This window comes from Seriola lalandi, unplaced genomic scaffold (genome assembly GCF_002814215.2).
Source record: "Seriola lalandi dorsalis isolate HSWRI2012SDOR001 ecotype SW California unplaced genomic scaffold, Sedor1 jcf7180002054581, whole genome shotgun sequence".
NCBI classification, from domain to species: Eukaryota; Metazoa; Chordata; class Actinopteri; order Carangiformes; family Carangidae; genus Seriola; species Seriola lalandi.
The window spans coordinates 1,987,195-2,002,274 of record NW_019525134.1 but is presented as its reverse complement, the minus strand read 5'-3'; the positions used below and the strand labels follow the sequence as shown (position 1 = coordinate 2,002,274).

The window sequence follows — 15,080 nt, the reverse complement described above, 5'->3', positions numbered from 1 at the left end:
GCCTGATGTAGCCACAGCCTGATGTAGCTCACTGATATTCTATCCCATTCTATTGTCCATAAACCACTAAAAACACATCAATGAGCCAGACTGGTGATATGTACTTTCATCATGGTCAACAGGGCCTTTATAGTTCATTTTGAATCAATCCCACATACACTGTCCTGCGGCACCAAATACCACCTGTCCAAATACACACAGTGAGTTTTAATCCACAGCTGATCCCAGCTGTTTTAGAAATTTAAAAAAAAAGGAAACTATATGTTTGTGAGCAGTTTTTAAAGATTTACATCTTCAGTGAAAAGAAATGTATTCTAGTGCCACAGACAGGATAGAGAAGCCAGAAAGTCCTGACAAAGAACTAAGATGTTGGTGGTTTTGGTCTTTTCATGGAATTTGTTGACAACATGAAAAACACTGGCCAACAACCCTATCCTTTAACACTGTGGGAATGATTGCCAATGTCACTGATTTAAATTAAGTCATTTTTAATTTAATTTAAAAAGTCCAGTTAGCAAAGTCAACACTGAGTCTCAATTTTAGCAAGAGGTCGTTTACTGTAAACGCTCAGGTATAAAAGGGGGAACATCTGTCCCCGCTGACCTCTTTGATCCTGTTGAAGTTCTGGCAGATGTTGCACTGGGCAGGACAGATGAGAGAGGTGTGACAGAAAATCAACAGCAGCAACATCCAGAGCCACTCTCACAGCTTGGCGTGACGCCATTTACTGCACCAGGGAGCTGGATGCAGCTCTGACCTCCTTGCAGACTCGGAGGCTTTTTCTGCCTCCTTCTGCCATAAAACCATTTTATGTAGGTTAGTGGAATTAAAGGACTGTATTGCACCCGTGACTCCAGCCCACATGCAGAGCGGATGACTGGATCGATAGCTGCCCTCAGCTTCTCTCCCCTGTGGCTCCTGCCGGGAGAGCGAGGGCTGTCACCGAAACTGTTCCTTCAAAGAGAGCAGTTTCAAAGGTGCCAAACATTTCTATCTACAACCCCAGACCATTTTCACTGTTGACTAACGGATAGCATCATGCTATACATGTCCCCTCTCGTTTCTTTCAGGTTAACTCATTTAATACCTGTTTATTATCTGCTGTTATCACTAAGGCCAAACATCACTTCTTAGTTCATAGATAAATAGCTTGAATAGTTCTCTACTTCTTAATATTAAGGTGAGAAAGAAGGTGTACAGCACTGACGTTAAAGCTGACGTTAAAGCTACAGAGCCGCATTAAAACTTAGAAATAGGAACTAAATGGAAGTAATAATCTGAACTAAAAATTAAGAAATGAATGTGTTAATATTATAATTGTAATTCTTATCTCTGTTACGATGCTTTTTCACCTTTATGGCACATGGCATATCATATTGTAGACATTTCTATCCGTGTGCATTAATTAGATCTTTTCTCTTTCTCTAAAAAAGGACCTTTTTCAATTCGTGTGTCATCTGGTCAGTGAAGCTGTTTTCACCTAGACTTAATGAGGAAGGTTGAACTAGTGGCAAAATAAAATTCTGAGTTTATTGCTGATCAAACGTTCCTTTAAAAATCCAGTAATCATTACAAGGACAAAATGAGATAAACTCAAACAGATGCTCATCACAAGTTACAAGGGCACAGAGTGATATCTGAGGAGCTGCTTAGTTAACAGTTATTACCCTCAACATTTTCAGTTTTGAATAATACAAAACATAAAAGCAGACAGCTCTCTGCATGAATGTGGCTGTTACTGATTAATATTAGGAATTATCGTCTTATTGACATAAATGGATAAAAATCTGAATCAATTCTTCATCTTTATTCTTGAATGAAATAATGGATCAGTGGTTTCACCAAATCGACCCCTGCTGGACACATGAACTGCACCAGTATATAAAGACGTGGGAACTGGAAGCACTGGTTTTACTTCTAAACTGGAAGAAGCTCCACTGTAATTGTGAGTTAACAAGATTAGATTAGATTATATTAGATTAGATTAACTTTATTAATCCCACAACTGGGAAATTCATTTACCACAAACAAACCAGTATAAATAAATCTTATATGCATTTACAGAGATGATTTTGTGTGAGATTGTTCCACTGCTCTCTCCTCTTCATGCTGTGACACACCGTGATACATGCTGGACTACAGTATATACAGTCCATGAGAGGGAGGTGCTGGCGATGTGAGGAGAGAGGATTCCCTCTTAATACTCATTCACCCCCCACCCCCATCAACAATATGCATCTGTGGTGATTTAGTCTCCCTTCCCTGCCTCCAATATTTCTGTCCCGTATGCTGTGGGACGCAGTACGTCAGCCCAGTGGTGTGGAAAATTAGATCATTAATTGGGAATCATCAACAAGGTATCTCTGATATGTAATTTAGTGAGTCTTCAGTTGTGGGGGATGAGCTTTACTCACCTTCTACAGTCTATTATAGGATGGGGCTGGCTCTATCTTATATTTTTGTACAGTCAAATCCCTTAAAAAAAAACAAAAAACAAAACCGACACAGTGTTAGTCGGTCTAATACTTTCTGACCTCTCTATCCAGTCTTTGGCACTCAGCCCAAAGCCCATTCATTCCTACAAAAGGAGAAAGTCTCACAAATATATATTTTTATTTAATTTACTAAAACAGCTGCAGCTATTAACCCGAATGCTCCAATTAATCAATTGAAATAAGTAGTGTAAACTTAAAATTTTTTTAAATTTTTACTAACTCAAAAATGTTGCCAGTAGCAGTTTCCTTCTTTTGTGTTTATTAAACTGATCATTTTTGATTATTGTGAACTGTTTGCGGATTATGTAACCACTACTTAAAATAATTAAGTCACAGTTACTTAAAACTCTACATTTTAAACATGCATTTATGTCTTATTTTGAAAGAATAAATCAATTACACGTTTAAATAAGATACGATTAGTATTGTTATTATATTGGTAAACAGGATATATATATATGTGTGTGTATGTTCAGATACACACACACACACACACACACACACACACACACACACGGAACAAGGAATGAATACTTTTCATGTTGCAAGGTTGACTAGATAATTACTTAATTAAATAAAACCACCAAAAAAAATTACTTCCACCAGAAGTGTCTACACGATTTTATTTTGTAGTATTTGCGTGCACTTCCTGTTCAGACAGCGGAACAGACTGTAGAGTTTTGTTAACTTTCGGCGCCATTGGATTAAATATAAGTATTCAACATAAAACTTGTTTAATTGTTTGTTTAGAGGTTCAACGTGTTTTTAAACGGACAACGTAAGTCATGTTAGCCATGTAACATAGCTAACGGTTAGGTTAGCAAGCTAACAAGCATAGCTGGGATGTAGTTGTAAAAACTGGTGATGCCAAACGTGCAATGGTGGATAGCTGTGTGTCATGTATAAGACTGTTCATAATGCAAACTCAGATTCTGTGTTGGAGCTGTGTCAGCGTTGTGAGTGAAAGCAGAATGCTAACGATAGCACCGGGTGCTGTGCTTAGCCTTGTTGGCTTAATGTTACATGTGAGGTAAATTAACTGGTTAAATTAAATTTGTTTTGTTTGTAATTGCTAAGACCAAAAATGTCATCAAAAATGATTTTGCTGTGGCTTTAATCAAAATAAGATGAGCAATTTGTGGGTTTTATGTAGCCTAAAACTGTGAGGACAATGGGAAGTTAAAAACTGCGAGGAATAAAAGATTGTTGATTGACGCAGCGTTTGTTTCATGTGCGCGTGAACTTATTTTTGCTGTGGAGTGCTGTTCAGTATAAATGTGCACGCATGTTACACACTTTCCTTCAGCCCCTAGGTGAACTATACAATTGCTCCCTGAGATGTTATCTCTTGTGCCACTGATTAATCTCTCCTCAAGTTTAACTGACCCGGCAGTGTGTGAGTTTTACCATGCTGCTGCCACCAGCCCAACTTTCTGCATAAAGTTTAAACGACAAGGTTTTTGTTTACCACTCTCCAGTGATACTCTCTTGTCCTGTATGATTAGATATGGTTGAGTTATGAATGCTTGCTAGCTAGCTAAGGATCATAGGTTGACCATCAGCATTATATAGCTAACTTGTTAGCTGGTGATGAATGCCACATCACTAACTGAGCAAGCATTCATAACTCAAACATATTTAATCATGCACAGCAGGAGAGTTATCACTTACTGTGGAGAGCAGCTACCAAACACCATGCTGACCTCTGGGCAGCTGTTTGATGTTTGGTCTCTTCTCATGTTGTAATTCATAATTGCAGACGGCAGAGATGTAATGTTATGCGATCACATTAAATCACACCCTTGAGTCTACGCTCATGTGATCGGCTGAAAAGGACGGAGACATCTGATAGGCTACAGATAATTCCCTTTTGATAAAAATAAGTCTCAAAACACACACACGCAGTGAAGTTCATACATCACATGCCGTTTGCAGATTTAGGTTCAACAGTCTGTATATAAATGTAACAACATCAAATGTTTTTGATAAATTGTAAATACTTTGAAATGTATTTGTGGATTTACATTTATTTTAAACAAGAAATATTTGTGTGCATCAGAAATACATTTGTGAACCGTCCTTTTTATGTGTGGATTTTTTTACATTCATATACAATAAAAAATTTTTGTGCTCACTGAAAGATTTTTTTTTTTTGTGCAGAGTCATTTATATATAAATTACAAAATACATTTGTGATTTTTCTGTGTGCATTCATTTAGACTCATCTGATTCAATAGTCAATAGGAGTTGCTGCAGCACCTAGTTTTTATAGGTGAACTATGTATTTTTACATGTATTTCAAATATTTGTTTGTGCTAAAAGACAGTGGGCAAAAAAAGTTTCTGCTCAACATTTGAATAGAAAAAAATATTGACTTATGCTTTAATTTGATGTTTGTTTGTTTTTCAAGTTAAGAGTACTCGATGTAATTAAGGCAATCAGTTGCCACAAATATTTTAAGTTTGGTGGTAAATGATTTTGAGTTTTTATTAAGTTAATGTTTTTGAGTTATGGTTAAAAAAAAATGAAATGATTGAAAGAAGAAACTAATAAATGTTAAGTTTATTCAACATGAAATACTGACTTAAAATGATTAAGTTCTGTTAAGTTATTGCAATGAAAAAGATGAATGAATATTCGGAGTTGCATGTACTGAAAATACTTGAGTTGGCTTAATCAATAATTTAATTTAACTATACTCAAACAGTACATGTGAAATTAACTCCATTTATTTAAGCTCTGATATACTCAAACGTGTCAGTTTATGAACCCAAAGAAATTGTGGCAACTGACTACAATTTGATTACTTATTCGGTTTTACACCCAACAATGGAGGAAACTGCGTCTCTTGGGAAATATTCAGCAGTGGATTAATACAGATTTGTTGCTCTTGTGAGTAACTGTGGGATCAATTCAAGATAAACTACAGTATCCATGTTCATGGTAATGAAGGAACAGTGCAACAGTGTGGATCCTCGTGTTTTATTAACTTTTGGAAACAATGGAGCTCTGACACACAGGGATGAGATATCAGGCTTTGGAGACACATATGATGTTTGTTAGTTTGATCAATCTCTGGTTTTACTCTTTGGTTTTTGTTTTTTCATGGGCTTTAAGAAACAATAAGAAACAAACAAAATATGACCAGACTTATTACAGCTACTGATCCTCCTACATGTGTCCATGCTGTGCCCGAACACCTAAACTCTGAGTCTCTCTCACGCTTCCTTTCATTTCCTCTGTAAGTTGCTCGCCCTGCTGTGCCAACCGGCTCTGAGCCTCACGTCTGCCTCTGCAGGCTACAAATGATGGCTGCAATGTGGATTTAAGAATGTGTGCTTCTGTAAACATTTGGTTGTGCCTTGGTGAGTGCCTGGGGGAGAAATTGCTGGTCTGTATGGCAAAAGATGTGTATAAGAGACAGCACCAGCAGAAAGAGGATCCCAGGAGTATTTAGTGAAGTAGGGAGAAACAAGGACAGACGCAGCAGATGAGACCAACTTCAATTTTAAAAATATAATTCAATTACCCACAAGGACAGACAAAATATATGGATCAGTTAGGATTATTAGTTTGCAGTTCATGTCACTTGAATTTGACAGCTGCTGCAGGTTTAGTTGAGTGGTCTGCCTCAGTTCATCTAGTCAAAATGACTCCTATCATCTTGAAATGGATCACTACCCTTTGCAGCGCGGTTAGATTGTTTGTTGATTGCATGAATAGAAACAATCGATATTAAAGTCTAAATTGAACATTTTAGCTCTTCCTTCCTTCCTTCTTTTCTTCTTTTCTTCCTACCTTCATGCATGCCTGTTTTTCACATTTCTTTCTCTCCCAGCATAACTGCTGATTGACGTGCTTTACCCATCTATTGCTCATTTTATGTCTCTTAAGAGAAAAGCCAGATGAATGGTTTAGAGGGAGAACCAACACTGAATTTTTCTTTGTAAATGACAGAGACTGAGAGTGTGATTGTGTTTATAGTCTGAGGCGCCATAGAAAAGTGATACGGTTGGAAAGCTGACATTGTTATGGTTCTCACAAAACCCATTTGCTTTCACATGAATGTGAATTTTCCAGAGGTTATTAGGAGTCCTTTGAACGTTACATGCTTTCCTCACTTTTATCTCACTGTCTAAAATTGGATGATGTGACAGGTAGGGAAATTGCAACTTCAGTTCTTTAATCTTTATACTGTAGCAATTCTAAAAATGCAAATGATGAAGAAGGCTTTGAGCCATTTATAGTAAAACCGGCTGTGATATGGCCCACTGTTGCAAGTTTCACAGACTGCACGCTAAATTTATTATCCACAAATTATTCTTTGATTGTGTTTTATGAGCTACTTACATTGGGTCTTGAGGGTTTTTTTGGGGGGAAATTTACTACAATGATTTATACCTGTTTTTTTTTTAATTCAATTTCTGGTTTTATCTGAAAGGCTGTGAAAAATTTTAAGAAACAAATCATCCAAAAAGTAGTTTTCATCATCTCCAATCCAAATCTTGGACACAAGACTGACACTGGTCCACTGTGTTTTTTGTACATCTCTAAAATGAATGTGTCTGATGTTCCCATCCAGAAGTGACTGACTTCAGTCTGTAATTGTTCATCAGATGAACAAAGTTTTGGAGCTGAATCGTCAGCAAGGTAATGACTGTGCACTGAAATGAGAAAGTAATGGTTGCAGTGTGTTTGTTCCATTAGACCTAATTTCTGAATCAAATGAAAAATAGCACTTTAAATTGAAATATGCAATAAATCATTCAAATGGGTGGAAGTATTTTGGTGACATAAGTCGTGATTATGTGAAGGTTGTCAGGAGAAGAAGAGAGAGGGACTTCAGGGGCTGGACTGGAGGAGGGTGGAGGGGCTGGAAAAAGGGGAGATTTTTTGGCTGAATGAAGGATGGTTTCAGTTTTTGGGGAAACCAGGGAAGGATCTTATATTCTCGTCTCACCTATATGTTTATTTTATTTATGCTCAGTTCATGTACTCACTCTTCTGATACTTCACTTCTAATGTGCACATCAGTGGCCGGATAGAATCAGGACCACAGACTGTCAGTAAAGATGGATGCAGCCTCTGTGACGACACCCTCAGGTTTCTCAAGAGCTGCTCCACCGTTGCCATCTTGGCAGTGTCTGACTCCGCCCCCAACTCCTGGCTAATCCAAATATGGTCAAAGAGGAGCGGCGTGTGTGGAGCAGAGACTTAGGTGAATGTTATTTTGTGGCAAGCATATGCTCACCCACCTGTCACTCAAAGAGGCCACGCCCTCAATTCTCCATAACTTTAGTCCTTAATAAAATGTAAACAGGTGAGTTATATAAACAGGTGTCATGAAGGAGGAAATTAGCTTTAGAGGCCAAAAGTGTTTTTGTACCAGGCTGTAAACATGTTTATTTCTGCTGTAAAGTTGGACATTTTAACATGGGAGTCTATGGGGACTGACTCACTGTTGGAGCCAGACTCTAGTGGTCGTTAGAGGAACTGCAGCTTCTGGTTCTTCAGTGTTGATGCTTCATGTTTCAGCCTTCACGGTTGATGCTTGATCAGTACACTTAAAAACAAAAACCAACCCCCCATCCTGATCATGTTTGGACTGTTCCTACGTAGCCTATTGTTTTGAATCAATTTAAAATGTTTTACTGGAAATGACTTGCATTTAAACCCACACAGAGACGCAGATGTTGTTATTTTAGTGCAGGATTCTCTCTGTAAAAATCATTTTATATATTAGATTTTTCTTGTATCTTTTTTAAAATCTTTTCATGAAGCACTGTGGATTACCAGCATGTTTCATAATGCACATAAATAAACAGACATTTTGTCATTTGACATGTTCAGGACCGACCTCAGTCCAGGTCATAGTTACATGGCGTGCGCTGACTTCTGGCTCATCAGGACGACCCAGTGATATCATTTAGTCTGCTATAATTACTGAAGAAAGTTGCCAGATGAGCCGACTCTTTGCCAGCGTTCCCTGTGACCCGTGACAGATGCAGCTTATTTGCTGAAGTGCACGTGATTATTTTGATGCAGAATGCAGCTTGTTTGTGAGTTTGCTCTTTGGTTAGCTCTCGTTTCCCTGTGGCGACAGAACCTCAGCTCCACCCTGTGCCACATCAGCTCTTCATTAGCCGTTGATCATTGGTGGAGTCAGCTTCATGCTCCTCAATCAGTGTCTCTGCTTTCACCTAAAATCTAATATCTGCATGTCCTCTCCTCCACCACAGTCCTCTCTCCCCTGAAGCACCCCCCATCCTCCTCCTCTGCTGTACATAATAAATCCTCTTTCTCCCTCTCGCACTCAAAATTCCTTGTTTCTTTAATTAGTGTTTCTCTATTATAAATGATGATTCTAGCTACACTGGAAGATTTGTTACATTCATTGTCAGGGCCCTGTGGCTTTGACTCTTGCACTCCTACTAATGGTCTTATTTTTTCTTGGCTGTAATGTTGGCTGTCCAGGACTTTAAGCTATTTCTAGCTTTACCCTCAATGCAATCTGCCTCTTGTACGAGAACTTAAGCTCAATGAGTAAATGTAAATCACGACTGTCCAATTTGGAGTGGCGTTTAGATTCATCAGTATTTGCTTCCTGTGTGATGATGATGATGATGATGGTGAATAGGAGCACGCAGGAGAGGATGCAGAGCAGGAAGATGACACTGCATTTAGTGTTTATTCTTTAAGCAGACTCAATCTGATTTTCTGTAATGTTTCTGTCTTTAACATTTCTCCACGCTTTCTTTTCCCATTCTGATCAGTTCCTGCTTCAAATTACTGTCAACAGCTGCATCAATACTGGGGATGGAGAGGCGGGTTTCCGCGCCAGCTGCTACAGTTGAGTATGCTGTTTTTCATTGGGTATCTTGACATTAGTCTGTTGGTGCAGTCATTAAGATTTTGTACCTTACCTCGCATGGTTTGCAAAAAGTCAATAGGAAGCACTGTAGCTGTTGTGAGGCAGCAGTATGAATGTAATCAATGCCATTTTTCTCACCGGTGTCCGCAGCTTTAGATGCTTAGAAGTTAAGAAAACACAGGAGTAAATGCACTTTTGGAAAGACTCCCTGTTTGTGGTAAATTACACCCAACACATCACACAGCCAGTGAGAAGTGAAACACAGTGGTCGGGGTGAATTATTGCTCATGACAGTGTTGATTAAATGAAAACTCCTTTGCTTTACGTGGTTTACAGCCCGACGTCACATGAGTATCGGTGCTGGCCGTCTGCTGAAGAACAGGATGATAATGATCACTGACAGCGAGGCTGCAAATGATACAGCCATGAACATCTTCTGTTTCTAGTCCTTCCATCACTGAGCTGAGAGCTGAAACACAACGCTGATTGGAAAAAAACAACTTTAATGTGCAGTAAAACCAGTGGTGATGGATTTTACATGTGTGAACGCCATGTAGAAGTTGTACTTGACTGTATTCTGTAATATAAAGTCCATATGCTCCTGCTCTCTCCCCCCTCGTTCTCACTATCTGCTTCTCTCGTTTTCCCACTGGGTGAAGGAGCTATAAATTAAAGTGGGGAATTACTGCTAACTGTTGGAATAAATTAAAGCGCTTTTGCGTCTGTAAACACCGTCTGACTGCGTAATTATACTCCCACTCCCACTGAGACGCCATGGAGAGGGAGGATAAGGAGAGAAATGCAGCATGGATGGAGAGCAGTGGCAGTGGGAGACAGAAAAGATGAACGAAGTGTCACGAGGGGGGTCAGATATTAGATTCAGTCCATCGCTGAGTCCTGGATGCTGGCTGGGCACTCCTACAGACGAGGGGAGAAAGGTGACTTTGAACCTCATGATCTCAATCACCATGTTGTTCATTACATCTAAATGATACAAGGCAAAAGTGCAACTAGCTCCAAACTACAGCAAACTGTTTCCGTGGAGTTACAGCCCAATATTGTAAAGATGCTTTATGGGAGATTCACATGGACCTGGTGCATGTTCATCTAAAGAAAACATCACGTAACGCTCAAGCTCTCACTCAGTCTGTAGTGTGATTACAGTAGGGCCACGTTAATGGCAAGTCACATCCAGCTGTACAATAGTTCTTTGGATGGACTGAGAGCCACTTAATCACAAAATGATCTTCACAGCTGCGATAACAGGAGCCAGGAACACAGGACAGACGCCAGAGACAGCGATGTCGCCGGTCTGAGCGCATACAGCAAATCACTGTTAGCCTGTGTTACAAGAACCAGGCAAATTTAATTAACATGTTTGAGAATGCGCACGCTACTGTTACACCCACATCAACCGCTGACAGCCAGTCATACACTCAAACAAGATTGTTGACATTAGCCAGTACAACACATCTGGCGTAATAGTCCACTCACTGTTTCAATTTGCACCCCGAGCAGCCAAATAAATGAAGGGCAGAATACATAAAGCTCAGCTCATCTTACCATTTGATTGCATAGCTGCTGTAAAAAAAAATCAACAGTGGGTCTGCAGACCATCTGAAATGTCTGGACCTGCCAGCATGAGGCCGGCAGTGATTGGAGCTATCGGTGACTTGCATGCACATAACGGCAGATGGCTCCTCTGATGGTTTTGTATATTTCTAGTAGGAAATGTCTGAGGCGTGCTGCACATTCAGCCAAACACTAATGTCACACAGTTTGCCAGAGGCACTCACCTTTCACAAGTAACTGACATCTACCAACAAGCCTTCTTTCTCACCAAACACCTCATGAAAATCCCCTGTCACAACACTGGTATGGAATCATGTTAGCTTAACGAGTTAACAGAGCACATCGTCACCTCTGTGACTGTTTATTTGTAGCAGGATCACATCATAAGGACTGAAGTGATTTGCACCAAACGTGGAGGAGGGATGGATCACGGCTCAGGGAGGAGCTCGTTCAGTTTTGGGGCCGATCTGGATCATTTACTATGAATTTTTTATGAACTTTTTTCTCTGAAGTCTGGCGCATGTTGTTTGACACTGGCCTTGGCGGAGGTCTGCGCTCTCTCGGTGCCATTCTAGTTCAGGTTAGGATTATTAAGATGCACATTCCCGTGCACCCCACATCAGTGTGGTGCGAAGAGACTGAAACAACACATCAAACGGGCCTCGTTGCCTTTCTGTCAATCTTCATCTCTCGGGGAGTAGAGCCGCACTTACTCTCTCTTTTCAGAGGGCTAAGGTTATCATTTGTGCCACGCTGCAACACTCTCTGATGTTGCAGTGATTGTTTCCCAGAGAAACACTGACATAAATTTGAAGTGCCCAAAATTACATCAAATGCACTGTGAGCACAGGAGTGCATGATGGCATAGAAAACTATGAGTGCTGCACTTTTCATTTTTCAAGGTCCTGCTGAATCATTAATGTTATACGGTGATGCTCTGCATTGTAATCATATGAGCCACTGATCTTTGCTTACAGTTTTGCCTTATATCTATAAAATTTTGCTTTTCTACACAAATCAGAAACACGGCTTTTCATAGAATATGATCGAGGGGTGTAGAACAAGATGAAAGCTGTAGAAACGGCACATTTTGCACGCTGACATGTGCACATGTAGGTAGGGAAAGAGAGGCTGCTGGAGCCATGCCACACCTAATCACAAGCTCTCAAGCTGGCAAGTATTGGTTTTTGATGCACAACTGAAATGTAAGCAGCTGGTCTGATCTCAGCTCCACCAGTGGGACTCACAACACTCAGTCCTCACACGGCTCCATTCCTCCCACAGCAAACCGTGGTCCACATCACTCTGGGGACTGGACCAGATGCCCAACCAATTTGAGGACCGCTTTGAAAACACTCGCTGTCAGCCCTCGGACTAACAGTGCCATGATGGGACAGAATCATAACCTGCCCAACATGCTGCTCTGAGCTGAGTGGAGCTCTAATTAAAAAAAACACAAAAAAAACAAACAAAAAAAAACATCCATCAATCTGGCACAGAGGGACGGACTGAGACCAGCCACGACTAAGTCTGAGGGAGATTTGTTTTTCAGAATGCAACTGCACAAAGACTCATGGTGATATCATTCATTCACAACGACACAGACAGTAGGTTACAGTAACATAGAGAGATAGATAGATAGATAGATAGATAGATAGATAGATAGATAGATAGATAGATAGATAGATAGATTAGGTCTTAATGGCAAGTTCACATAAGAATAAAAAATGGGAACAGCTGAGTGACAGAGAGAGAGGGAGAAGGAGAGGGAGGGAGAGACATTTGGGAAATATGCACGGTACTGTTTTCCAAAGGACATATAGAGGAAAGGCTTTCACAAATGTGTTCCAGCCTCCTCCTCCTTCTCCTCCTTTAATCCTCTCCATCCTTTACGCCTCAGTCTTTCTCTCCTCTGCTCCTCTACTCCAGCCTCAGCCGGCAGATTGGAGGGTTTTTTTTTTTTTGTTTTTTTTCTCCTGCTAAATAAAAAACAGGTTTCATCGTCTCGGGGCCAATTTATTCAGTGCAAATAGCGGATGTAGCTCCGAGCCAGCATATTTTGCAAAGGTGCACGGATGAGCGAGCACGGACCGGTCCGGCGACTAATTACCATAATAAGGCGCACAAGTTCGCCAGCGAGTCAGGCACGTTTTATGTCTCCGTATTACCATGTAGCCAGTGCCGCAGCGGGGAGATAATCGGGCGGAGGGAGCAGTTACAGAGGAGACACACGGAGAGAAAGGAGCTGGCAGCACATGATCACCCAGGCTATCCAGTCACTGATCTACTGGAGCATTCGTAATTGCGCTGGCGACAACATATGGGAATACAACAAGGCGAGATTGTGGTCACACCTGGTTCTGGAGGACAGCGGAGAAGCGGTACGGGGAGAGGGCGGCCAAATCTGAGGGACACAGCCGAGGGAGAGAGTGTGGCTTCCGAAGCACCACCCGGTAGGTGAGCCTTGATTGATGTGCACGGACTGACAAATATGCTTTTCATCACCCGATGTGGCTAAAAAAAAAAAAAAAAAACCCACCTCACTCACACCTCAGCAGTGTTTTATGGCGCGTTAAAGCCCAACAAGTAATTGACACGTTTTGGGTTTTTTTTTGTCTTGTGTTTGTGGCACGGTTCAAGAAACAATTGGGTCTGTCTGTGTGAAACAACACAATCGACTCTTTGCAAATGCCAAACCACTTGATTGAGGATGCGGGTTTCAGGGAACCGCCGGCAGTCAGTTATATAATCCGCGGACTGTGGTTCGAAGGCCCGGTCTGGATATTAATCCAAACAAAGGAGAAGACACGGCACACAGATGGAGGGTTTAGGGAATGATTGGCGCAGGTCTTCACGCAAGAAAAAAAAAACCCCCAGTATTGAAGCATCAACATGATTTTTGCACTGTGTCTTTAATGGAGTAAAGATCTGCGTTTTAGTTACAGGTAGGTCTGTTTAAAATAAAAGCTTCAGTCTGAATCTGCTTCAATCCTGCACGAGCCGCCGATCTGGTTTTCGGGGGGAAGGGGAGGGGAGGAGGAGGGGAAGGGGGTGAAGATTGTAGGCTAAAGTTGGTCAGGTGAGTTCTGGATAACCTGCAGCCTCTCAAACCCCACCCCCACCCCCACCGCTAGCGGTCTATTGACTTATCTGACAGAGACTTGTGGACAGAATCACTGCATATGTGACTCCTGCAGCAGCGCCTCCTGCCATGAACGCCCATTAAATTATCATTAAGTTGGTAAAACAGCTGAACACAACATGCCACAATCTAAACGTGAAAACAGGAATGTTGTGAAGCAGAAGATCTCAGCAACAGGGAGCAGCTCGTGTGTCCACAGCTTGCTTCGTGCACTCGTTGATCTGATCTTGATTAAAAAAAAATAAAGAAAAGGGAAATAATGCCACTAATAATCAAAATGAGTCAGACTTGAATCATTTCGCTGCATCTCGTTCTGTATCATGTCCTCGCCACGTTTCAAGCATTCGTGTCAGATCATGGAAGGATTGTGGGAGATGATGTTGACCAACCCAAGTCCATAACCTCACCCGGGCCACATTCCCACTGCAGCTCACTGAGTGATCCCATGTGTTGAATGTCAGAGTGGAGGTAGATCTGGCAAAAGCCCCCAGAGGTGAAGCAAGGCAGAGATGAGGACTGGTGACTGCAGAGGCTTCAGACATGCCTGCTGCAATAACTTGGTCTAACCTGCGCCCGTGGCACACAGGCGATAGACAAACAGATGGCAGTTCATCTTGTGAAAGTTGGAAGAGATATTCTTGGATGGGCTACCCTCTGACTCGCTGGCACCGAGGCCTGCTTCTGGCGGTAATGATGGCAGTCATGGTGAATGGCCTAATTACATCACTCGGTCTTCTGACTTATGCTCACCTTTCAAAAATAAAGACATAAAGAAAATCCGCCCAAAATCCTGCTGGTTGCACCGTCGCTGTGATGCTGATGCTGCAGAGTGTTGCTGAATTGATTTGCATGGCTCGGTCGTACATCAATAGAGACGGGGGTGATTCAGATTTACAGTTGGATGACCAGCTCAGCTCCTCAGAACTATTAGATGTCTGGTCATTAACATGGTTATTGAATAGTGCGGCTGTTTAATTCATTTGTTTGTGCACAGGAGGAG

General features: G+C 41.2%; 1 protein-coding gene across 1 annotated transcript in view; it reads left to right on the top strand.

The window, feature by feature from the left end:
- The first annotated feature begins 12,862 nt into the window (after positions 1 to 12,862).
- flrt1a (fibronectin leucine rich transmembrane protein 1a) overlaps positions 12,863 to 15,080 on the top strand; it is a 40,188-nt gene continuing 37,970 nt past the window's right edge. The window contains exon 1 of the mRNA XM_023418198.2: positions 12,863 to 13,391. The gene's annotated coding sequence lies outside the window, so the exon portion shown is untranslated. The remainder of the gene's footprint in view (positions 13,392 to 15,080) is intronic.